Genomic DNA, 26,150 nt, shown 5'->3' on the forward strand with positions numbered 1-26,150 from the left:
AACAGGCAAGTACAAGACTTAAGAGTGAAAGGTCTTTTTATAACAAAATACTAGAGCCATGTATTTACATCAAACTGCAATCAACCACGAGTGACAGCAGGATAATCCCATCCACAGGAAAAGCAGATGTAGTACAGTTATGGATCAGCAAAGTATATAACATGGACATATACGATTTCAGCTATAATAAACCCAATATATGCATAGGGGGCATTTATGATAAAGATAGAAAAAGCTTTAATATCACTTTGGATTTTCTTCCTTTGATCTATGCTGGAAACAAAAAATAACCAATCATTAAAAAAACCCAAAACACAAAACAAAACTTCATGGAGGAAAGAAAACTCACGTTATGCAACAAACTAAGTCTCCCTTTTCTCTCCTCATTCTTTCAAGCCATAGAGATTGATGCTGTCATTGGAATAAAGACAGCTTTGCCTGATGGAATTTAAAAATTATATTAGCATTGTAGATAATTAGGAATATTAATGATACTTACAATGTATAATAAAATACAACCTTGCAGATAGTTAGAATAATTGGTGTTTGCAAGGAGCCATGCTTAGGCATATTCTAGGTATAGCACACCAGCGTACACATAGGATACCTGGAGCTTGTTATCAGTAACTGCCATCTATTCTTTCTGGGGAAAAGAAGTCAGGAAAAAAAACAAACCTGACTGCAGAAGAAAGTAATTTTTTTAACTGAAATGCAGGAATGCAGCACAGGAACATTGTGGTTTATTTCCAGATCTTCAACTGATGTAATGAGCACATTCAGGTGACTTAATTTGCTATTATCCATAAGTTTCATCACCTGTAAAATGGTACTTATTTCCATTGTAAAACACTTGAAATGTACTGATGAGGATCTCTACATAATCAAGTACTTTTATTTTTTAGTTCACTAAGCAGGCATCTAGGTCAAGAGATTACAGAATCTAAGCCTTAAGGAACAAAAAAAAAAAAAAAATCACATGCAATATTAAAAAGTATTCCCACAGCCTTGAGAGTATCACTGCTGAGATAATACAGAGTAAAAAAACCCAAATCCTACTACTAAAATAATTGTTCCCCATTAGAAAGAAAAACATTTTGATGTAAAGTGATTAATTTATTCCAAAAATCATCTATAGCTTTCTTAGAAAAACATCTCTCATATTTCAGTTTACGTAAATATTAATTTAGATTTGTACATATTCTTATACAGAAATACAATTGCACCAGCTAGAAAACCAAAAAAACTTATTAACTATAAACTGGCCCTTTCTCAGCTCCTATTTAAAATCAAATTGCTGGAATATTAAACCCTAACCTGAAATAATTGATACTGAGCAATAATGTTACTTAAAATAACAAAGAGAAGCAAAAGCTAACAGTAGCACAGAGGAAAGTAGCATTTCAGTTGCAGAACTACTGCGTCCTTATCTTTGGGGAGATATTACCAAGTCTTTGCTTAATATAAATATAAAAAAAGCATTTTTGTCAATTATATTATTTATGCCCAGGTTACTCTATCACTGAAAATAATTTATATAACACTCCAAACTTTACATTTCCTTTGTCCCTGAGAGTTGACAGGAACTGGGAGGCTGCCAGCCAGTTCATCCAGCTGTCACTTCCACTTCTTCCTACCCAAAAGGGGAAAACAGGAAAATCCTTGTCTTGCTTCAGCAAGATACTCCAGGCAAAATACAAAATTATGTCACTTGGTACAACAGCAGCACCAGAAGACCAGGTGCAGACTACACCTCCATAACGTATGAAGCCATCAGGCTTTATACATTTGCAATCCACCAAAGAGAAGATTTCCCCAACAAGACTACAAGGCTGCTGAGCCATGGACAGGAGTGGCAAAGACAAAGGCCCCTGTTTCCCTTTTTCAGCAGAGCTTTGAAGACAGGCAATCAAATTGGAAAACCCAGTCTCAATTCAGCTCTACCTTTCACATATTTTTCTGTTTCATACTTCATCTTGCCCACTCAGATGGCAAGTCCAAGAGCTCCTCAACACAGCAGCACAAAATAACCCAGCATAAAGGTAATTCTCACTAACAAATATCATAACACTCAGTAGCCAAATAGAAACTATTGAGTCTGACACCTCAGGTCCTAGATCCTGTAGGCTAATTGGGAACCTGGATGACACAGAGGTATATATATTATTATTAAATAATAAATTCAGGTGATTTCCATTAGCTTGCAGATCAGTTTTTTACCAGTAGTCTCACAAAATCACTCACTGTTGGCTGAACTTGGGGTATCTAAATTATAAAGGATATTATAACTATCTAATACTTACTGCAACAAAACATTTGCCTACACAATAATTATACATTGACTAATCCTGAAGTTTTGGGATTTTTTTTTTGATTTGGTTGCGTTTTTTTAAATAACATTTGACTCCTTATGTTGATCACTTAGATAAAGGTCAGAATATCATTCATTTTGCCTCCCCCCGCAATTATTTCATTAACAGCTTGGTCCACTTTAACATCCAATTGCTCCTTCTGCCATCCCCCAAAATTTCTTATCCTTCAAGACCCATTGCTTCTGTTTGGAAAACCAACACATGATGTACAGAATAATGTTGTGCAAATTATAGCATAAGTTCTGTGCAGTGACTAACTCTGAAGTCCTGAAAATTAAGTGGTGTAAAGCTGTTTAAAAATGCATATAAATCCACATTTGACAAATATGTATGAAGCAGTCGTTCAATTGCAGTTGTATATCTGTTTTCCTGACTCTAGCTCCAGGACTTCATTTACTGTCCATCCATTGTTTAAAGATGGAACACCTCAATGTCTTTTAACTTAAAGGTAAATGACAATTTAAAAACAAAAAAACAAACCCATGTCCACTTCAGATACCTTCCTAGTATCAGTTTTTAACACATGAAAGAATTTTTACTTCCAAATGCCTTGCTTTTTCACTTACATGGCAATAAGGAGTTCAACCAAGTCTGCTATTGTGAGGGTTTTTGTGTTTTCAGTATAGAATTAAACTGCATCTATTTATCTCTGTTACAGGCTTTCAGCCATCTGTGACAGATCATATTTCTTGAATTCATCATAGAAGATGACTTGTTTCATATGTTACCCCTTTACACTGCTGTACATGCATTCCAATCACTGATATTTTACTTCTAGGAAAGGAATCCTTGGATTTCAAGAAGCAGAAGGAGACTAATGACAGAGCCCTCAGCAGGACACTGCAACTCCTCGACACCAATCAGGGATTACATTTCCTGCCTTCCATTGCAGCAGGAAAGCACCAGCTGAGCAGTTCAGAGGAGATCTAAGTATTTTAGAAAAAACCCTCAGAGCCAATCACAATTGCCTACTGGACACAGCGGTGGCAGAGAACTGGATTAGTATGCAAAGCAGGAGGAAGATGCAAGTTCCTTATTAACTCAGTCATCTGAGTGCCTTATTAAACTACTAGAGAAGAGGCAAAAGAGACAAAAAATGACAAAAATTACGTTAGGAAAAAGTCTCCCTCTTCCATGACAACAACTAATTTTTATAAACACATTTATTCCAATATTAGGGCTCTTAGACAATTGATGCAGCTTCTCTGCTGTCTTATCTCCACACAGATTTCTTTGAAGGCCAAAGGGACCCAGAACATAGCTCCCTCCCCCCAAGCACACAAACCTGCACAGACAGGACAAGGGCTGGAAACATGAGGGCCTAAGACCTCTGGCCAAACAGCCTCCTGAAGAAGAAAAGATTGTCATCTTGTCTGGACAAATGGAAATCTTGAGAGAGGCACCATTCCTACATTGGGCCACAATCTTTCCTAACCTGTCAACAAGAAGAATCATCTGGAATGGAGTATCAAAACTGGTATGATGAAATGGAAGATTTTCATTCCTGAAATGATCAAGACAAGCAAGAGCAACTTTGCTTGTACTTTGCTTTTGTACCCTGACTGCTGCAGGCGATGGACAGAAAACAGGGATTTTCTGTCCATCACATACAGGAATCAGACAGAGTACAGAGAAAAACAACTAGCTCTATAACCTGCAATGCTGCTATATGTGAGCTCAACATTTCAGTTCCCATGCAGCAGTCAAGGTCTGCTCTGAGTTGTAAGAATGTAAGAACAGTTCTATGCATTGTGCACGCTGCTGCAGTAGAGTCCTGGTTTTGAGTGCAGGAAGGAGGAAAGGCAATGGGGGGGAAAAAGTTGCTCTTATTCATCACAGAATTAAAAAGAAAAAAAGCCCTGGAAGGAACAATCAATTGCAACAAATCCTGATCATAAAAGGGTTAGGTTTTCAGCGGAGGGACAGTCCCACATGTATAGGTTGTCAGCAGATAGGCAACCTGTCAAGTAATGCCAAGACCCACGTTTATTTTGGAATACTGATATGCAAACCTTAAGGGTATAAACAAACATGGAAAATGTAGATGGGCTTCAGAAGATCCCATTTATCTAAAGCAAGTCACTTTCTTATCCAACAGCATTTAGTTGCTATTCAAACATTCAACAACAGTAACTATCAGTTGGTATGACAGGCCACTGCTTTATTTATTCCCCACAATATGAAACCAACTCTCCCCAAAAGCCACCATACTCACTCACACAAGGTTTTGTACTTGGGCATAGGATGGCTATACTAGCCTATACTTTCATCACAGCCTTCTTCACTTTGCTATGTTTCCTTCCTAATTTCTCAAAGACAAAGAATAAACTTGTAATGACTCTCCCGCATGGCCTCCACCACATCATATCCCTTACTTCCACCTCCCAGATTCCTTATCTTGCAACTCTTACATCAAAACTTACTTCTTTTTTTTCCCCCCCAAAGTCACTTAAATTTCCAAAAAAAAAAAAAAAGTATCATTATTTCCCTAGGCAGCAAAGACAAAATATATCCTAAAAAACAACATAATTTTATTTAAACAAGTCTGTACTTTAATTTCAAGTACTGCATTCTAGATTAACCATTTTAGCGCCTGTTTAAAAACTATGACCACTTCTGTTCTCTGTAAAAAAAAAGAAAACACTAAAAAAAAAAATCATATACTTAATATTGCTTCCATAAAAGATTGTCATAAAAAATGGAACCAGCTTTACTATCCAAGTAAGTATAACAACTGGTTTTAAAATTTGGAAAGGGAAACCAGAGGAGTCTCAAGTTCTGGGACTATAGTCAGAAGCAAAAAATCTGCAAAAAACCAGAAGATGCAAACTCAAAAGAGCTCATTTACCTATCAGTGACAACTTGCAAAACAAATAAAATATAGCCACTCACAGCAATATAGATTTGCCACAACGCAAAACCAAAAGAATATTCTCTAGTCCTTGTAAGGCAGAGTATCCTGTTCGTACCTTTCTTCTCATTTACACTTTGAACAAGAGCATAATAAAGTTCTGGCCTGCCTTTTCCTCAGTTAATGTATTGCTTCTATTCACACTCATGAGATGTCCTTGGCAACTAATGATTTACCTCACCTGTTCCAGACACAAGCTGATTGTAATAAATTATTCTGGCTTTCAACACTACTTCTCCATCCATATGGCCCCTACTACACACTCATCATTTATCTACAATGTTTTCTGAAACAAGTGGTGCTGGCAAAGGAAATTCTCACACAGTTAAACAATATTCCCATTTATTTAAAATAGGCACAATTTAGAATGAATACATTCAGTACTGCAGCTTAGCTTATTCCTAGTACTGATCAGTGACAAGTGTCTGGATCCAACTGAGCCACAAATGCGCACCTTTTGCAATTATATTTAGGCCAATCACTGAAACAAAGTGTCTGCTACATGCTGCTTCACAAGACAAGTGATAGAACTATTGCTGTAGGAACCAATACACGAGGCATTAATGCAGACAATTACTATGATCTCAAGATCACACTTAGAATTATGTAAGCCATGCCAGCTGCTGCCATTTCATGCATTCTCTTTATTGCTCGTTTTCCCTAATTTAATATTTTAGAACTTGCAAGTAATCAAAAGCATGTAACTATGCCTTATCTCCTTTTCACATCTTTACCACATAAGCCTCAATATTTTGGTTGCTGGTGTAGGGCATTGCATGCTTTTGTAGTGCATACAGTGAAACATACAATAAAGCTTCAAAAACGTTCAAACAGATCATTTGCAATGTATTAAGTGGGAAACCAGTAAGAAGAAAAAAATGGTACAAGCTATCCCCTCCCACTTCATCACATCATTACAAAGAATGAATATAAAAATCTATTACAAGAGTCATTCTAGGACAAATAAATGTAAATTCTGATTCAATAAGAAACAGAAGAAGGTATGGCTGTGATGCAGTTTTGTTATTATATGCAAAATAATTTTTCCAAAACCAATAATGAAGTGGCTCAGTTTTCCTAGACTCCATAAATCTACTTCGTGACACTATGATTTACCACACATCATGCCTTAAAATTTACAGTATCTACAACATAAATCTACGTGTTTTTTAATCGATATTGTTCATCTGCTACTACTGTTTTAGTAGCAAGAAAAAAACCACAAGACAAAATTAATAGTTTAGCAAGGCAATTTGCAAATCTTCTTTGAGTGAAGTACCATTGGATGCAATAACGTTATCCACTGACAGTTCAACAGAATATACCAAATTCAACTCTGCACTGATTTTGCTAAAGTTATGTGTGACACTGGCAGCAAAGCCTGCCCCTCAAATTTTGCGGGCAGTCAAGCAAAAATCACAGCCCTGTACACTGCTGGCATACAGGCACACTGACAGAATACATCCACACCCCCACAGAAGCAACCTGATCTAGAAGAAAGCACCAGTCCCTTAGACAGCCTGAGAGGATCAGGACACGCTTGCACGTGGTGACAGCAGCACACCGTCTACCTGTACTGCACAGGGGTGTGCTGTGAAAAGGCCTGGAAGCCCCGGACAGCCTCAGGTTGCAGGTGCAAGCACTCCAACAGTGCAGGGATGCTGCTCTCAGACTTCAGAGAGATGTTGCTCTACCATCAGCCAGCTGACACTGCCCGGACATCCAAAACAGCGACGATCATGGCAGCTTTCGCTGCTGCCAATCTTCAGTGTCCTGAGTGCCATTTTCAGGCACCTGGAAGTTTCTCATGTAACATATAGGGAATTGATAATGTGAAAGGACCTTTTACTTTTAAGTCATTTATTAAACTACCACAACAATTTACAGTCCAATCTCATATGCAGTCACTGCAACACAGTTCAAACTTGTGTTTTATATTTGCCACAAGGAAAACTGTTCAAATAAAGTCCATTTAAGTATTCATGTGAGACAATTCCACAGCCTAGCAGACTTGAAGATCTCCTTTTTGCATACAGACTAAACCCACCTGTACCTACAGTAACTTCCATATACTCTTTAAGAAGTTCCAAGATTAATCTTGGAAGTAGTCAGTTCATCCCTGTCTACCGTAGTTTAGTCCAGGTACCTCAAATACTATTTTTGAGCTCAAAGGCATACCCAGCAGTCTAACGCTACAGAACAATGAAGACTTAGCTAATTATGCTAATTAATTAAGCTAATTAGGCAGCTTTGGCTAATGTAAGTAAATGCAGCTGTTTTCAGAATATTTCATTTTAAAAGGCTAACATAATTCAGCATGACTTAAGGCAAACAGACACTTTTATAGTAAAGTGTTAGCGAACAGCTGTAGCGGGTTGTTTTGCACCGGAAACTATTGCAGTCATATTCCCACAGAGAGAAATGCTCAGGGGACTCAACATTACTTAACAAATCAAAAAGACTAAGCTCAGCTCCAGGACAGTGGAAGCATAACTTGTACATCCACCTAACATATGTGCCTTGCTGTCCAGAAAATTCCCAGCAGAATTTCACGGTCAACACTGAAGCCTGAACTGTGCTAATGCTGCTATCATCTAGTTAGCTTTTACCCAAAACAATTTCACTTTCCCTTTGTGCAGGCAGAGGTCATGACTGTAAAAAATGTTATGGGTCTATTTTGCCTTTTTAGACCACAAATACCTTATTCAAGCTTCACAAGCTAAACCATCAAAATAGAATTAGCAGGATGTAATACAATTTTACATAATATTCTACTCCAAAAGGGACTGAATATGTAAAAGTATTTCTGGGTTAAACATGTATTTAAATATGTCTTTGATTTTCCTAACACAAAGATTAGCTACAGATTATACTGCCCCCATGAAGGTCCAAAGGGCTCAAATGTAATTTCTATTGCTAGTCTGAGCTTCAAGTGATAAATTCATCTGAAATCTGGCTTACCAAAATATAAAATGGACACTCACATTTGCAAAGTATACCTCTTTTTCATCTTGCTGCATAAAAACACTATTAAAAAATAATAACAATATTTGGCAGATAAGCATAAAGCTGGGGAAAATAAGTGTCAAAAGAAACAGCTGAATTTAAAGTCTGACTGACATTCACTTTGGGTAACTAGCAGGGCAAAGGCCAACAGCCCAAAAAACTAGAACTAGAGACCCTATAATTTGATGGAAAAAAAGATGTACTGAGATCTTTGCAACCAAGAATTTAATGTGACAATTGACAATTATGATTAAATAAAACTAAGAGCTGTAGTGTACATACTAGCAGTCTATTCCATTTTTTGCTTGCTGTTTATCTTATTTCCTTTTCATTAAGGAAATGCCTCTTTTCCCTACATGGAATTGTAGTGACATTTGACAAAGTAATTAAGAGAAGGATGATCGTGATCAGCTGCCTTTGCCCTGTTACCAAACACAGTCAATACACAGTTCATGACTCCAGCAGATGTTCGTGCTTTACAGACTTATTGGAAACTTAAGGTCTTAGTTTTTCTGTCCTTCCTGTAATACATGGAAAAGAGAATCTAAACAGAGAAACCACTGAATTACTAGCAGCAAGTATTAACCCATCCAACACAACTGACTTTACAAATCAACATAAAATAAACTGCCCAACAGTTTTATTTCCACAAATACAGGGCTGTTATGAAACAGGCAAGCTCAAACTCCCTTGACAAATGGCAGAAAAGCTTGTCTGAGCAAAAGACTCTGTCAGGGTCTTTGGCTACTCATCCATCAGTCACTACCCCTCCCAGTTAATACTTGGCTAAAATAATCCTGCTCACAAAACATGAATCTACAATGCAGAGGACAGAGGGTCATGTAGCATAATGGGGCAGAGTCAAATTCTGACTGTAAAGAGGCATTTATGAATTCCCCCATCACTTATGTCCACATCTCTGCCTCTACTCCATCTCCATATGCCTCCCATCTTCACATGACCATGGATTTGCTCATGTCACAAGATTTATCCAAATCAAAACTAACCCTTCCCAAAGGATACAAAGAGAAATTTTGTGTGTGTGTGCATCTGTGTTCAGACAAGATGAAGGTAACAGAAATTTAAAATTACCTGCCTAATAAAAAGGTTGGGTTCAGGGTTTTGTCTGTTTAAATACAACCAGTTTAAACTGCTTATAAAATGAGGGCCTTATCCTAATACAGAGTACTTCAGCTAATGCAGTGAAAGTACAGTAGTTAAAATCAAATTTGGCAAAAGGCACCTCTAGTCATGCAAAAAATGCAATCTCACTGAGCAGCTATGAGTACGAGGTTACAGGATAAATGGCTCTTCGGCAAACTCCTCATCCTGACAATTTCTGGGCTTCAAACACAGGAGTTTTGACTACACCCTAGACACCCATCTGGGCTTCACAAACATATAAGAGATCAGCTGCAGGAACTGGGGACAGATACCAGCTAGGGATTCTCAGATTCTCCAGTGAAGAAGCTGAGAAGCAGAAATGAACAGATGAGGCTTTACTGATCAGAGAGATTCTGTAGGGAGCCTGGGCCAAGTCTCATTAGAAATCAAAAGTTCACTCAAAATGGCAGACTATAAATGGAACACTTCAGATGCTTAATTTTAATCCAAAAATATCCAACGTCTAGACACAAATAGACAACAGCAAAAAAAAAAATCAGGTGCAGTTTTGGTTGGCATCTCTCCTGCTTTATTTTATAAGTATTTAAGTCCTTAAGGAAAGAATAAAGTCTTGCTATTTTCAATTTCCAATGCACCCAATTCACACTATCATAATCACTAAACAAGGTGCCAGGCTGAAGAGAATCTGCAGTGTGCAAACCCCAAAGCAACCAGTACTGAGGTGATTTCTCTTACATTTCAACATTCATTTTCTGATGAAGAATCTTAATATAGAAAATTTCTAAAGACCATTCTTAAGAATATTTTACATCAGTGTTATCAATACAGCTGTTAATGCACACAACTGAAACCTTAGGTAGGAATTCCCCACAAGCTAAAATAAAATACTACATTTTATTCTTGTAACTCTATTGGTCAAAAATAAAAAAGGCCTGACATGAGAGCATGTAGAAACAAGCCACCATCACTCAAATGTTCAGAAATCTCTCTAGTTTTGAATTTTTCATTCATTATTCCTAACTAACAGGTACTTAATCAGTAACTACAGCAGTACATTCCACATCGTGACTTGACTGCTAATGTACCTGATCACTATCATAGTTAAAATCCAAGTTTAATAAGGACAGAAATGTGCTCTCTATGCTAATGCTCAAGAACGTTCTCAAGAAACATATTATTAAAACAGTTTTAACTCAAGAGTTCCCAAAGCCCAACTCAGAACCATAGGATCATTGAATGGCTTAGGTTGGAAAGGACCTCATTCCATCTCCAAGACCATCTCATTCCAACACCACTGACACAGACATTTCTAAACCAGGTTGCTCAGAGAGCCCCATCTAAACTGCCTGGAACGCGTCCGGGATTAGAGATCCACCTTTCTAGCAAGGTGTTGCAGTGCCTCACCACCCTCACATTTATTCCCAGTATCTCATCTTGACTGACCCCCTTTCTGTTCAAAGCCATTCCTCCTCATCCTGTCACTACATGCTCTCATAAATAGTCTCTCTCCATTTTTCTTGTAGGGACCATCAAATAATACTACTTAAGGGTAGTTGTCTTATCCTTGAGTTTTGATGCATGAAGGTACAAAATATATATATACAAAGAAGTGAGAAAATGGACAGAAAGGAAATGTGAACAAGACTCCTCTATATACTTATTCTACTCAAAAGGCATTCTAAAATAATTTGCAAATAAAATAGATCTTTCTGTATGATTTTAAGTACATTAGCTACCTTTCCAGCAACTCATATATACCTAGATATGCACTTGGGGTATGGTGGGAAGGAGACTCACATTACATGCCAAACAGAAAGGAGGCTGGCAGCTAACCTTAAATTCTTAGACCACAAAAGAAACAAAGAGGGAAAACCCCACAGGTAAATGTATGTGACTCTGGCTGTTGCAGTCCATCTAAGTCATTTTAGCAGTGATTTCCAGCAACAAAAGGAGATACAAAGGGCTACATGTGTATTCTTTAATATACAAGATTATAACTAATACAAAGTCTTTTAAAATTTACTGTTATCATCTATTAAAGAATAACTAATTTTACAGCTTTGTAATGTGTATCTCTTAAGCTCTAAATCACTGACCATAACTAATAAGCAGTGTAATAGCATGAGTATCTGAAGTAAAACCACAGACTGCAATTTTGTTGATTGTAAATCATCATCATTTTAATGCAAAAGCAACAGCAAATCTTTGTAATTACTGGGTGCATTTTGAATCACTTTTATGATTACTGCTCCATACCCATTAAAAATCCAAAACACTGAACTGCACAGGGTATAAAACTAGAATTATGATATACTACAAGCTGTAATTGAAATCCATAAATTTCCTTACCAGCGTTCAAAATTATTTTGTTGCCAAGAATTGCAGCCCTGCAAAATTGACTTTACTAACATTTACTTTATCTAAGAAAGCAGTAGGGGCAGGCATAGTAGCAGTGGCTTTGAGATATGTAAATAAAAAAATTTAAAATGTCAAGGATGAAATTTGGTACCTCTGTTTATGTAATACATGTGGCTACCAAACTTGGCAGCTGGGAACAAAAAAAAAAAAAAAACAACACCCCACAGCTCTAAGTGCTTTAAGCAAAAACTGAAAAGGTCAGCAGTGGTATACACTGTTTGGACCTGTAATTAAAACTTCAAGACACAACTTGTTACACCTGGGATAACTTATTACCTACAGCACTGTCCAAGAATATTCTACAAAACAGTAAAACACTGTATATCATTTCCAAAAGAGAAAACAAAAAATAAAATACCTACACATTACCTGAGCAATGTACTGCATTTCCTCAGCAATAAAAAGAAAACTGGCTTCCAGAAATGTATGCTTTTTCTAGGAGCAGTGGAAATGAAATCAGGAAAATTAAATACTTCATGACAGGAAAAGACTTTAATGTTTCTAGAAATATCAAAGTGTATGCTAGCCAGACATTTCATAAAATACCAGAGTATAAAATCCCTGAAACAAACCCACACTCAAACTTAGATGGGTTTAGCAGGAAAGGATATCAATATTTGTGGATGTGGGTTATTTGAATAAGGAGAGACCGGAAGAGCTTTCCTTGTTTCAGCTATCAGAACAAAGGCATTGAAGAGACACACCTGCTCTCGTGACACAAGCCTGAGCAATCCCTCAAATGGCAACTGCTGTGGCAATTCATCTCTTCATGCAAGGAGATACACCCATCTTGGAGACTATGCACAGGGCACGGTGTCAGGGTTGTTCTTTTTACCTACTTAAACTTTAAAAGGTCACCATTATTTATATTTTTTAAAATATGAAAACCAAATCCACAGTAAAGGTAGGGTGAAAAATAGCTTCTATTTAAAAGACAAAACTGAAAAACACTTTCGAGGATCTTGCAGTGCTTCTCTTAGGATGACTGATTGGAATAAGCCAGTTGCTAAGTCAGGATTCCTCCACACCTACATACTGACATCATCCTCTACTTCAACTGGTCACTGAAGCTTATTTTAGTGTACAATAAAAATTGCTTTTTATTCTGCTGAGGGTTTTCTAAATTAATGACACTGCACAGAACAAAAAACAAACCAAACAAAACAAAACCAAAAAAAAACCCCACAAACAAACAAACCCCAAAACAACAACAACAAAACCACACACAAAAAAACAGTAAGAGACAATTTGCAGATCCTTCCTGCAGAACCTCCAGGGACAGAATTTGAAGAGAACAAGGTAAAGACTACCCTTTGCCTTTCTTCTCCTTTCCTCTCCTCACCCTTTCTTTCCCTTCCCTCCCTGCCCACCCCTACATCCCCCAACTTCAACACAGTATTTTCTACATGGTCAAATTATACATTCTATTATGAGCCACAGTCATGGCTGAAAAAGTATTCTTTAATCTAAAAGCCCCTTTACACAGATTTATAACTTCCTCTAAGCAATTTCCCCATTTCCCCAAAGCTCCAGGCTAGGAGCAACTGCAAAATGTTTCCCCTAGAAGCAATATATTGAACTGTTTGTCTTCAGGAATTGTGTGGTGAAAGTGGGTAACATCAGTATTATTTAAGAATGTTTTTTGCTATTTAAAAATAAACTGTTGAAAGCACCAAACTTCACATAAGTAGATCAACCTGTGGTTCAGCAGGTAAGCATTAAAAAAATACCCAGTATGCTACAGCTTGCCCCCTTCTCATTAAGATCAGCATTTGCGAATCAAAACGTATTCAGTCCATTAGGATGATAATGCAGGGAATATTTAAAGCCACTGCATGGGCTCCCACTGCATTAACCAGAAGATCTGCTGATTATACAAATAGGGAGTAAGATACACAGCACTACAGAGACGCAAACTTTTTCTCATTTATCCCTTATATTGTGAAGACTTGAGGAAACAAGAGTGACATTTTTGGCTTTCTTTCCTCTTGCCGGTGCATTTGAACTGTCCAGGGCTTTTTCATGAACTTGATTCATTTCAGCAGCACACCCCTTAAATTACTGCATGTAAGTCCTTCACAGGCTCTGCTTTTACACGCAAACGTTCCTGTAGCTCCTACAGGCAAATCCTGCTCAGGCACAGCATGTTTGAAGGGGAGAGAAAAGTTACCCTCAGGTCCACCACGAAACCAGCAGGAGCTGGAATGCAGAGGACACAGGAGTCTCTGTCTGACAGACACTGTCATCCGTGTAGGAGTCAACAGTTGTGAAGAGGTTCTCACAACGAGGCTGTGATCACAGCATGGGGGGGAAATCAAGACTGCATGCAAGGAGATGATGGGCTGCTGCTCAGCAAGAAAACATGCTACCTTCACCCAAAACTGGTGGTGTAAGTGACTTAGAACAGTGACTTTTTTGGGTAAAGGAAGATAACAGAAGGTCAAAACAAACGTATATCATTGGAACAAGATTTTTATGCTGTACAGAGAATATTTATTGATCCACCCACATAAAAACGCTTCTGTTTCATTAATCAAAAAGTGACAAGATATTTAACAGTCAACCTAGAATTGATTATGTCAAATCAAACTAATTTCTTTGTATACCAGACAACAAAGTTGCCACAAAAAAAAGAAAGTGGATGCAGAAATTGAGCTTCATTACATCTTTTGATGCCTCACGAGACATTTGGATTAGTAAACTTGAAAAGCACTGTATAAATCAAAATAAAAAATGAGTACAAAATATGAGGGGAAAAGGTATTTTCACAAACAAAAGATTAAAGAAGGATCAAGACAAATTATTGCTGTCCTCATACAGTAATAATCACTGGTTTTAGTAGTTATTTGGGTAGAGAATCTGAATGATTTTTTACATCAGTAGGCCACATTCAACTGGATGGAGCATTAGACAGGCTTAGACTTCCAAATGGTCTTACACTGGAGGGAGAGCCTGGTAAACACAGGAACATTATTCAACAGGGGCAAGAGCAAGAAAGCATAACTGACAACAAAGCATTACATACACCAATAATGCAAAATAAGTGGCTGGCTCAGCTACCCAAGGTCTCAAGGCCACTTGTGGATCTGAGGCCTGAATCCACAGTATCACAATATTACAAAAGGACAACAGTCACGTAGGGACAAATAAACCAAACTACTAACAGCAAAGAGTTATGCCCAACACCATCAAGGCCCCAGTGGGATTCATCAACCAGAGTCCTTCAGTGCAACAAGGGAGGGGACCAGCTTCAAAGAACAAGAATTGGCCTAGCAAGCAAAATCTAAAAGGAAGATTAGTGAACCATCTTTATTAGTTAAGCAGACACCTTTAAGGTAGAACTTAATAACATCTTTGGACAGCTAAAGCTTGTCACCAGAGGACAAGACAAAAACCTTTATTCTCCATGATCATGGCAGACATGGCAAGAAGTAACAAGCTAAAACTGTTGCATGGAAGATTTAGGAAAAAATTCCAACAGCCAAGACACTTAGTATTGTCAAACAACTAATAGCCAAGTAGTGTGACCTTTGTAAAGTCACACAACTGCTTGTCAATCACCAGTTCCAAAATCCAGCTTACAAATGAAGAAAAAAAAAAATACCAGTATGTCACTTCTACTCAAAGGTATTGGACAAGTATTTCAGTCACAAAAACTACCAATGGTTCATGCTACCAATTAGGTGAACAGCAGAAGGACATTTAACTCCCTGTGCGGAACTGATGTCACATAAACAGAACTATTTTTACAGCTCAGGCAACATCCACTTCGTCAAATCTTAGATACATTGAAAGGCAGCACATGGAAAACAGCTGAACCATTTTCACTCCTTCTGGTATTTAGAAATACACATTTCCATGCAGCACCACCACTTATTTGTACAGGGGAAAAAAGAAGCTTATATAAAACTGCAAGAAACATTCTTCAGCTGCAAGCTGTCTAAACAACATCCAGAGTTGTGATTTAAACACAAACCTCTGGAAAAAAAAAAAGTTTTCTTTTCCAATTTTTCCTTGTATTTAAAAGAAAATGACAGTATTTGGAAAGCGAGGGTTTAAGTATTTTTTATACATAGTTTTGGGAATACAGAAAGAAAATATCCTTAGGGTGTTATTAATATACCCTTTCAGGCCTTTTTTCCCCCGAGGCTGATGGTCTACATGAGCACAAGCAATGAGCTAACAGGTCTAAAAAATGTGTGTATTTATCAGAAAAGGGAGCAGAAACCATAGATTTTGGAGAAAAAGCAAGGGAGCACATGGGCAGACAGCCAACAACTCCTCTAAACACATGATTTTAAATTAAAAAAGAACAGGAAAGTAGTTACAATGTGTGTAAAATCGCCACCTTTAAGATTGACCAGACAAAACCAAACCAATCTCCCCATCTCCAAGCAAATCCCACCCCTTCACCAGAGCGATATGCTCCTTGGGGCATACAGTTCCAAAACAGCATGATATGAATGCACAGTGCAAAAACCATTTTTTCCTCAGTCTGGCTTTCTTGCAATTTCTTTACTACAGCTCATGCCTCAAAGTTTTGCTCTGCCTAGGCAGTTTAAGTCTATTAAGGCACCCATAATTAAAATATGGTATTACTCTTCTTAAATAGGTTTAAAATCCTTTGTAAGAGATATGCAGCATCTATAGATAATTAAAACACAATAATCAATTTATTCCACTTCCTGACTTCTCAATATTTTTCATGTACCAAAATAAATAAATAAGAATCATTATTAATGACTACATTTTCTCTTCTCTAACTTCTAGTTGAAAAAATGGAAAACTATCCAGAATTTCACCAGACTGTTCGACATGGTACAACTTACAAGCCTCCAAACTGGAAAAAGAAAAGGGGCGGGTGGGCGGTGTTGGATGAGAGGAAGAAAGGAAAGAAGCAAACTAGGAAGAAAAAAAAACAAAAGAAAAATCAAAAAGAGGTACAGATTTATTTAACAGCATTTGGCTGACACCATTAAGCAGGGGCAGGTGGGGAACATCCACAATCTCAGCAGCTCATTCCAGAGAAAAAGGACTTTACCAGCTCATGAAAATAGCAGCTAATAAAAAGATGTTTTTAAAACCAGGCAAGATTTCAACCAGAAACCATAATGGTTACATTTTTTATTTAGTACTTTGAAAGCGCAGTTGTAGCTCCTTGGCAAAACCCTCAGTCCATTCCCAACAAAATCAAAAGCAAAATTTCCACCAACTCGCATGATTGGAGTAATGACCACAGCCTATGAACCTGATAGAATCTATTGTAAATACACTTTTAATTTGAAAGCCCTACTATAGAAAAGATAATTGATAACACTTAAACTGCAGAAGTTCCCTCTTCTATCCAAGAGCTACATACAACTACGTACTCTGTAGGACTCACCTCCAAGCAGCTAATGAGCAGACCACAAGAAAGTACAGAAAGACAAAAATTCAATTCTGTAGTTTGTTCAGGTTTTAGTTTTAAGGGGTTTTGTAATGCTTTTAAATATTTATACATGCCCCTAAACCCATAAATGTTTCTCTGTTAGGATATTATTGTCTATGAGATAAAACCACTAATAGATAATTGCTAATCAGGTAATTAACTGGAAGAGTCTAGAAATTTATTTATTTATTTATTTTTAACTGGAACATTTAGCAAGACAAAGACATACTAAAATAAGGGAAAAGAGAGCAAAAGGAGAAGGAGGAAGTAAAAAACCCACAAAAAACTACCAAAGAGCACATAAGTTCTGGGAGGGGCAGTATAAAGTAGTAAGGTGCTAGTGATAACACCCAAGTCATTCTGAAAGGCATTTTTAGGACATCAACTGTAAAAGCTTAAAGAAGAATTTAGGTGCCATGATTGATTTGAAGAAAAACCAACGCTAGCACTTAGCTAAAAACAACACATCTTGAAAATTTTTCAATTAGACATCTACAAACTGAAAACTACCAAGTACATGAAGCATATATTCATACTGTACAAACTATCAGGAAAAACATCAAAAAGGGAAGATTTTAGTATTAGAATGTGCTAAGCAAAAGCATCACACTGTTTTTGTCTAGTTCTATGGCAAATTCAAATTAAAGACATTTTTCCATGGTAAACATGACAAGAGATACAAGGCAAAGAAAAGAAAAATAAGCTCTTGAAACTCCTTCACTACCTTCACCTTGAATTTAATTCATATTCAGTGTAAGTACAAAGCTGCTATTTATTATTGAGAAGATGATACTCATTTCCTTGTCCCTGTAGGAAGAAATATGTTCAGCACAAAGGAATTTCTGCCTTATTTTCCAAAATGAGATCAATAATATTAACAATTACATCAATTTCAGCCACTGAGAGGTCTATAAAACAATGTCTACAAAAATCTAGACAAAACCATGTGTCTTCCAAACCCATCACACACATATAGAGGAAGGATATACTGCAATAGCTTATTTCCTGATAGACACCATAGGAATTGGTTTAATGAATCCAGTGGTTGCATAAGCAGCTCTTTTTAATACACATGAGTTAAGAATATAAATTCTATTGTAAGTTTGTTTCCAGCTCTATGATGAAATAATTCCTTAGGGAAATACCTCAATCCTTCACAACTTCTTATAGAGGTGAATTAATACCTGCTACTGAAGGCTCATAGGAAAGCCACTCAATTTCCTAAGTGATGGAATGTTTTATAAAAAGCACAACACCCAAACTAGCACATATTTGCTGTAGTATCAGTATAAGCCAACCTCCACAAGAGATTCAGACCACTTCTTATTATGTTAATCGCTCTTTTCAATGACATGCATAAAACTTACCTATGACAAGAGTCATTGCAGGCAAAACTCCCTCAGAAAAATACCCCTACATGACTCAAGGTTATACCGTGCTACTCATATTTATAGAGGTAAATGAGCACTAAGGCCCCCAGCCTGGGAGCACTCAGGAGCACGCCTGGCTCAGCTGATTTCCCTTGCTGCCTGATAGTAAATAAGCTCCCTTCCTTTCACTTGACAGCACATGCATGACTTCCTATCAAAGAGAACAAGAAAAAAACCTCCAGGGGAACTGAATCAGGACCCAAAACAGTACTGAATTTTTTCAGCTGAAAAAGAGAACTTTTCAATATTGCTCCAAAGAAGGAGTTTTTAGACCACAAGCCTGAGAAACACTTGAAGACTTTTGCCTTAACCTTTGCTGGGATACAAATGTTACTTCTTGAAGAGATATAAAATGAGTGACTGGGGGGGGCGTGGGTGGGTTTGGTTTTGACATTAGTGGCAATGAACCTACACTTTTTATTACTTCTGATCATTTGGTTTATGAAGCATGTCCCTACTGTGTGTAATTTTTAGAGCTGGACAGAAACCAGCAAGTGGTATTCTTGTCAAACTTCCTCTCGCTCTATCCCACTCCACAAACTACACAGCATTATTTTTAACACTGTGCAAGTACTAAGTGCATGTGAAAATGCTCTCTCTGAGATGCCCTCTTGACAAAATCTTATTTAGAAGTTATCACAGGAAAGTCCAACATGTTTTCTTCACATGAAAACAGGTTAAATCAAAATTACTCTTATTTAATCCCATTTCCTTATTTTCTGTTTTCTCCTCTTTTAAGTGTTAATACCTCAAAAGGAACAAATCTTATTAGTTAGAAATTTCAATTTCCACCCTTAGTTTCTACAGATTAGTGCTTTAAAATGAGATCCCCTTCTGACATTCAGTACGATGTGAGAAAGAATGTAGACTCAGAGGCTGAAATAGCCACTTGCCCTTATATTTAGGGTGAAATTTTTAGCTTAGGAACTAGCACAAGAAGACGTATGATAGTCTTGATGATTCTTTATTCTGGTACTCTCCATTCCCTAACTGTAGAAAAACCTCTGCTAAACTAATAGCTGGATAAATAGGGGGTTAACCTTAACCACGAAGTAAACGAGGTCAGAGATGCATCTGTATAGAAATTCTTAATGCAGTACAATACAAGCAGTTATTCGTAGAAAAAGTTTAAATAAAATTTAAAAAAAAAAAAAAAACAACATTGTGGCAAACGAAAAACAACTGGACAAGAATTCAGAGTTGCTGCAATTAGGAACAATTATTATGATCATATTTTTAGAACTAGAAAATTATGCAAAAAGAAAAGCCTTTCAAAATTTTTGCCTCAAAGGCATTTTGCTTTGAGGTTACAACTTATTTTTTTTAAGAATACATTGAGTCCTACTTCAAAAAGACCAAATCAGTCCCATATAGCAGTTCAAAAGCTATTATACATCCTCCTTTTCCAAGATAAATCCCTTCTTTCTGCCACAAAACTGGGGCTGGAGGGACTCTGGATGACTGCTACTTGTTGCAGTTTTAAGATTGATAGTTTTAACATCAAAGTTTAGAGCTTTCGTTTTACGAGAACAATCTGGGTTCAGCCACCTGTGTAAGTCAGGGGGGACGCAGCTATGGACACTGAGCACAACGGGCAGGGAAGCGATTGCCCCACTCTCCTGAGTGGGAGAGACAGTTTCTCTTCTCATTAAAACATAAGAGAGGAGACAGAAGGGTCCAAATAGCATTCTGAGACACTGGGCAGCAGGAGAGGGAGATGGAACGAAACTCATACAGAATGTAGATCAGGAGAAAAAAATGTTAGGGAGACCAAAGGCAAAAGATGTCTGTTCTTGGGTGGGAAAGAGATTGCTTTTAGGGAAGAAGACAGTGTGTCTTGAGGCAGACTTTGGGGAGATGATTTAGGAGAAGTCAGGGATTGGGTAGCTCTGGGGTACACAGAAGGCTCCGGGAGAGCAGGGCTGGGAAACGTGGAGCCCAAAGGGCAGGAGCTTGCTAGTGCAGAGGTACCGCTACCAGTAAACTTCTCTATCCACAAACTAAGGGCACTGATGCAAAAATGGCCCACAGTCCTAGTTTTGTCTGGAGGTTGCTTTGTTTTTTTCCTCTATGGAATACTAACTTACTAAGTTTTTGGTTTATACTGGCTGTTGGCCTTCTTCACAGCATGAATAGCTTAGTTCCAGATCTCAGTCAGTGAAGTCAATGCTTTTTTCTCCTAATAAAAATATTTCCTTCTGTGCATGTGAAAGCATAGCCAAGTGGCCACTTAACTAACTGGAAAAAAAACCCAACAAAACAAACCAAACACAAAACCAAACAAAAAAACGCAAGCAAAAAAGCTTTCCTTAGCCCTTGACCCTTAGCTCTTTTCTTAACTAGGCCTAGTTTACTATGTATTTTTTTGAGGCACAGACATCAGAACCAGACTTAATTTTCCCAAAAGATTTACATCATATGCAGCGATAAGACCGCATGCCTGCATCAGGTTGTGTTTCCACAAAACCAATGCAATTATTCTGGGAAAAATCCCAAATGTTTCGTAGACATCCATTTGTACCTGCCTATAAGTTTTATTTGCCATATATTATTGCTATTTCTCCCTGATTTTAAGTTACTGAGAGGACAGCTGTGAACCATTATGTTAATTCCAACCAATACACATTAGTGGCAATTTCAGAGAATATTTACTAAACATTTATTCTAGCACCGACCTGTAAGTTCCAAAGTTTGCCTCACTACTGTTTGAGCTGTTATTGGTGATACTTAGAGCTCTGTTTAAGTTCTGATTTTTTTTTCATGCTATCATTGTATTTACCATTCTAAACGCATGTAATCCTGTTCTCATCCACCACCACAACTACAGCCTGTAAGGCCATGCTTTTTAGCTGATTTAAATCTGAACACCTCACTCAAAAAGCAGCATCAAATGAAATCCCTGGCAAAACCCCCACTGACTTCACTGGGAATGAGACCAACTGGAAGAACAGGGCTCCCACGAGAGGCATGAATCACCGTCATTCCCATCCTGCTGAGTTTGTGAGAATGATGGTGAGATACTATTTGAAGGCCCTTCTACTTGTGTTTCACGTGACACGCCACTTCTTTTTTGTTTGCAAATTCATAATAATAGTTTTTTTACTATCAGCAAGTAACAAACTGAAGAGGCTGGATGAGTCACTGGAGACAGCTTTGCGCCGGCTTGGCTAGCAAACTGCCAGTGTCATGGAAGGTTCACCCGATTCTCCCCTTCCTGCTGCACAGCCATTCCCAAAATAACGTGGCAGTGCTAAACATAGCCATGTCGTGCTCTTTTAATAAAAGACAATTCCTGCAGGGTGCACAAGCCACCACATTTGTCAAGATAAGGACATCAATATGAGATGTCATATTAGCCTAGACAAAGAGATTGAACAGATAACTTTGTCAAACACCAAGCAGAGGGGCTCATTCAAACCGACAAAGCAAGAAATTCAAACGTTGATCCTACATTCTAGTATTAACACATTCCATCCTCTTCTGCTGTAGAAGAGTCTCAAACCACTGAGTTCCTGTAAGTGATATAATAAATTTATTCCTAATCTACAATAATAGTATTCCTGTCAATTCAAACCTCTCTGCTGCGCTTTTCAAAAACTCTGTAATGGCTGTTAGTATGTTCCAGGTTATGAATGGATCTATACACGTTAGTGGATAGAGACCCTCCAGAATGACATACGCACACAGGGTACAACTAACACAGAGAATTAACAAGCATAAGTAATTGCCATGCAGCCAGGCCACTAGATATTCCTCAATCACATTTCTCTTACGTGTTAGGAAGTTTACTCTTAATCTAAGGCAGTGGACAAAGACACTGCAGCAAGGGGTCCCAGTGCCTCACCTGTCTAAAATCTGTCATGACTTTAAACAAATTCTTCAATTCCATGCCAGAAATCAGGAACACAGCTGCCCTATATATTATGGAATATGTAAGATATTCATATTAGTCAGAAGCAAAACTAGAAAAATGGCTCACAAGATTTCTTATTTGGTGAGAAACTGGGTTTTTTTGTATTCCACATGCACAGTTGTGTGTATGGGCTTCATCATCCTACATATGGCAGAGACAGAAGCTCTGGGGGTGGGGCTATCAACACAAATACTTTCCTTAAAAAGCATTTACTTTTCAGAAAGACTTATGATCACCAAATTACATAAAACAAGACAGGTTATCATTGGGTGGGAGTGAAACTGGTTGACAGACTTTTGTTTTGGTGGTGTTCCTGTTGAGGTGCAGTATTTACACAAAACCCCACATTAGGTGGGAAAAAACAGTTCAGCTTTGCACTACAGAGCTCTGACTGAATCAAGTCCTTTGGGGGAAGCAAAAGAAAGACCTCAAGGAACTACCAGAAACTAGGATGTTCTCTTCTGCCAAGAATCTTTAAGTTTAGCTTTTCCTTCAAACTTAGAGCCTTGTGGAAGATGCAGGAAGGATTCCCCTTGCAGGGCAGCTGCTCAGTCCTGCACAGCTCCTCTGCCAGCCCACACCACAATCAGAGCTCAGAAATTACTCTAACACAATCGTGGAAAGGGTGCAAGAAAGCTGTAGAGCTGATACTATCCTACCTCTGGACTCCACTTCTCTCCCCCCTAAATTGAAAAATAATGAAACCCATGAAGATTTGCAATCAACATTTCCAGAGGAGACTGAATACACTTTAAAATATTAAGGAACAATTCAAATGCAAATACAGTATAGTACTGTATTTTTAATATTATGCAACATTTTGCTTTATTGGGCTGATTGGAAGAAGATCTTTTCCAGTTTGTTTTTTGTGAGTTTAATAAACTGGGACTTTGAAACAGGTGCCAAATATATGAGGTGCTACATTTTCTTTAAAAGAAAACAGAGTTGCGAAGTCAAAGGCAAATTCCATGATATCTTATATAAAGTACCTTTTCACTTCCAGAACATTGCCTGTAGCTTTGCTAATTTATTGCCATGAAAATATTGTTACTACTTAATGCACTAGTACTTCTGTCAATAGGCAGCTTTCCCCAAGGCATATTTGAGAACGCTCTGCTAATCAGAGTTGATGCAGTTTTTCTAAAGCAGCCAGGTCTTTAGAAAAAGATTCATGTTTAATTCCAGTATAGGTGAGTGTTGCCATTTCTTCAAAGCATGATATTTTTAATTGGCTGAATTCGCTTCTGCAGATATCTAAAGTGCTGATTACATTATCCAGCCCCAGCTTGAACCAGTGTATTTCAAAGCAGTATTGCCGGCATCTTTACCTCCTAACACTTAACTTATGTGAAATCTTCCTCATTTTGCAGTAGCAAGGATTAAACAAAGACTTAATCAGAGCAACAAATCTGTGCTATATTATCAACACATAACTTAAAAAGAATGTGTTTGGGGGTTTAAGCAGATACTCACTTGGATCTGACATTTCACTTTTCTACATCTGCTTGAACTCTTGAGATTATGATCTCATGCATCTGAATTTTTAGTGCTTGTTTTCCAAGCATCCTGATAATCAGGAAGAGCACAGTGAGTGACAATGAGGTCACGTACATGTACATATGTCACACTACAGTTTTATTCCCTCTAATAAATACTGAAATCTCCATGACTATAACTTCACTGAGGCTAAGCAAATCAACTTAATTGGTGTGGAAGATTTAATGCATGTACGTTTTTAATGTACTTGCAATTCTCTGCAGATGAAAAATTGAATGAAGTTCTTCAAGAAACAGGTCAGGCCATTTATTTCAATTAGAAATAATAATGAAATTCCAGTAAACTATTAAATGTCACTTAAGCTATATTCAAGATAAATGGAGTACTAAATTTCTCTTGGCATGTTCCACAACAAGGTACCCTACTTTTCTTTTATTGACAAAATTGAATGCTCCACTGCTCTCTCCTCCACAGTGACATTCAGTGACTCTACTCCCACTGCAACCCAGCATGGACATTATCCATTTTGGAATAACCTCACCAAAGAAAGAAGTGCTTTTGTGTGGAGTTAATGGCTATACTTCTCAGATCCCATGGTTCAGGTCAGCGCTGTGTTTTCCTTCATTCATCTTCACTGTAACGCAGGGGGTCTGCTCATTTTGGTTTCCTTCTGCCATCAATTCATTCCCCAAAACTTCTTCAGGGAAAAAGACTGCTAAAAGTCTTTCTATACAGGGGATAATTCACTTCCTAATTAATGACAGAATTATAACCATCAAAGATAATTTTTTTGAGCAGCTAGATGTTTCAAGATGACAAGATGTTTTACTTGACCATGGGCTCTTGTTTGAAGGGCGTTAAATCCCATCACCTCCACAAGAAGATTGTTAGACATGTGAGACTCCTAAGGCTACCAGCCAGCAATAGCAAGCTTGGTAAGCAAACTAAAACACGAGGCTTTGAGTACTATGGAGCATTACCAACACCGAACAAAATCTGACTACTTAGAGTTCTCCTCAGTTACCGTTACGTTCCTGGGTTTACCTGAAATACACACAGGATTCATTCAAATTCTCCATGGAAATAATCAGGATGGCTTATGATAATTCTATGTGTCTGAAGTTACCCATACACATGGCTTCCATTCCAAGTCTGCATGTCTTTTAAGGGATTTATATTAAGCTCTGCTAAGTAGCCGTTAGCCATTTCTGCTGACTGTAATCAAACTAAGTTAGACTAAATTTTACCATAGCGTACTATTCTGCCCATTCTGATGTTCCACCTTTCATCTGAAACTACAGCAAAAAGGAAAGACAGCAAAAGGATGCTTTTAACATCTCCACAGCAACATCCAGTATTCATTTTTGATCTTTTGACATGTTTATACCTCAGCCAGCTAGCAAAAGGCTCTGAAGAAGCCAGAGGATTAACACCTCCAGTTCTCAGGGATGTTTTAAAATAAAACACCAAATCTTGCTTGAGGACTTCACAACTGAATCCAAGAAGTACTCTTCAGGAAACAAGTGAAATGCATATACATATGTACACGTACAAACGTATACACATCAGCAGGCTCCTCCTTTCATAGATACTAATTTCTATGTGTAGATATTAAGAAGAAAGGATGGCATTTTCCATGTAAGCCATGGAAGTAGAAGACTAGCATGCAGCTCAGCATGACCAGAAATGCAAAGAGATATCGAAAACGTCAGTGGTCTAGTGCCTCACTCCAGAATGTCCACATGACAAGGATGAGTGGTAAATGTACACAAAAAAAAAACCCAAAACAAACTTCAAGTTGATTCTTTAATCCTGTGTGCTGCAGAAAATGCATTCACTTTCTTTTGACATGCAGAAGCCTGTATGCTGCATATTCTATATTAAAACTTTAATGCTTAAATTATACCCACAATTTTCTGAAGTTTGGCTTTGTTGTTGTGTTTTTTGTTTTGTTTGTTTGGGGTTTTTTTGGGTTTTTTTTGTTTTTTTTTTTTTAGGTTTTGTTGAGTTTTTTTTTAAAGAGACACTGCTATAATATGGCTCTTTCCCACAT

At 37.6% G+C, this 26,150-nt stretch overlaps 1 protein-coding gene and 1 long non-coding RNA gene across 4 annotated transcripts in view; both read right to left on the reverse strand.

The window, feature by feature from the left end:
• Positions 1–18,733, reverse strand: part of LOC120749938 (uncharacterized) — a 75,062-nt gene extending 56,329 nt beyond the window's left edge. The window contains exon 1 of the long non-coding RNA XR_005699886.2: positions 18,625–18,733. This is a non-coding gene — a long non-coding RNA (uncharacterized LOC120749938). The remainder of the gene's footprint in view (positions 1–18,624) is intronic.
• LOC120749937 (SAM and SH3 domain-containing protein 1-like) overlaps positions 1–26,150 on the reverse strand; it is a 529,028-nt gene that overhangs the window by 500,004 nt on the left and 2,874 nt on the right. The gene's annotated exons all lie outside the window — the stretch shown is intronic.

Source organism: Hirundo rustica, chromosome 3 (genome assembly GCF_015227805.2).
Source record: "Hirundo rustica isolate bHirRus1 chromosome 3, bHirRus1.pri.v3, whole genome shotgun sequence".
Classification (NCBI taxonomy): domain Eukaryota; kingdom Metazoa; phylum Chordata; class Aves; order Passeriformes; family Hirundinidae; genus Hirundo; species Hirundo rustica.